The following is a 1,196-nucleotide window of genomic DNA, read 5'->3' as shown; positions in this document are numbered from 1 at the left end:
ATGTTCTCACTCAAGAATGTCCTTTATTTCCAAACTGGGCTTGGAGTCCTAGCCAATATGTTTCTTGTTTGTTTCTATATTTATGTAATTCTAAGTCACAGACCTAAGCCCACAGACTTGATCTCCTGTCAACTGACCTTCATTCACATAATGATGTTCCTCACTGGAGGGGATATTTGGCTTACAGACTTATTTATGTCACTAAACATTGAGAATGATTTCAAATGTAAGGCAACTTTTTATATTAGCAGGGTGATGAGAGACCTCTCTATCTGCATCACCTGTCTCCTCAGTGTGTTCCAGGCTGTCACTATCAGTCCCAGTACCTCTTTGTTGGCAAGATTTAAACAAAAACTAACAAAGTCCATGAAATATTCTTTCTTATTTATATGGTCCTTCAATTTGTCCTTCAGCAGTAACCGGATCTTCTATGTTGGTGCTTATACCAATGTGAGTGAGAACAACCAGATGAAGGTCACTAAATATTGTTCACTCTTACCCATGAACAACATTATCAGAGGACTGATTTTAACAGTGGCAACTTCTAGAGATGTGTTTCTTGTAGGAGTCATGTTAATCACAAGTACATACATGATGATTATCTTGTTCAGACATCAGAGACAATGCAAGCATCTTCATAGCATCAACCAGCTGAGAGTGTCTCCTGAGAGAGAGGGCCACCCAGACCATCTTGCTGCTGGTGATTTTCTTTGTGGTCACATATTGGGTAGACTACATCATCTCCTCTATGTCAATTCTGTATTGGATGTATGACCCAGTCATGCTGACTGTTCAGAAGTTTGTGATGAATGTCTATCCCACAATTACTCCTTTGGTACAAATCTGTTTTGATAAGAGAATAATAATTATGGTGAAAAACCTGCAGTCAAAGCTCCACCACATATTTTTTTAACAAGATGTTTCCTTTCTTCTTTAAAAGCTATTAGTTCATTTCTTATTTATATGTAGAAGTGTTGTGCCAGAGTGCATGCATGTGTCTATTCTGATGTCCACAGAAATTAGAAGATGGCAGGGTTCCCCCTGAGAGTGGACTTAGGTATCCTGTGTAGCCCCATTTATCTTATTTCTGAAATACAGATTCTTTTTTAAGTTTAATGGCTCAAGTTAGAAAGCAAGATTATTCATATAATTTAAATAAAATTTGTGTTATTACACATATATCTTCTTTTTCCAAT

General features: G+C 37.0%; 1 pseudogene; it reads left to right on the top strand.

Annotated features, from left to right (window-relative positions):
• On the top strand, window positions 1–913 carry LOC116902818 (annotated as a pseudogene).
• The last annotated feature ends 283 nt before the right edge of the window (window positions 914–1,196 follow it).

This window comes from Rattus rattus, chromosome 6 (genome assembly GCF_011064425.1).
Source record: "Rattus rattus isolate New Zealand chromosome 6, Rrattus_CSIRO_v1, whole genome shotgun sequence".
In the NCBI taxonomy this organism is placed as follows: Eukaryota; Metazoa; Chordata; class Mammalia; order Rodentia; family Muridae; genus Rattus; species Rattus rattus.
The sequence above is the reverse complement of the archived record's forward strand: the minus strand, read 5'-3'. Positions and strand labels throughout refer to the sequence as shown.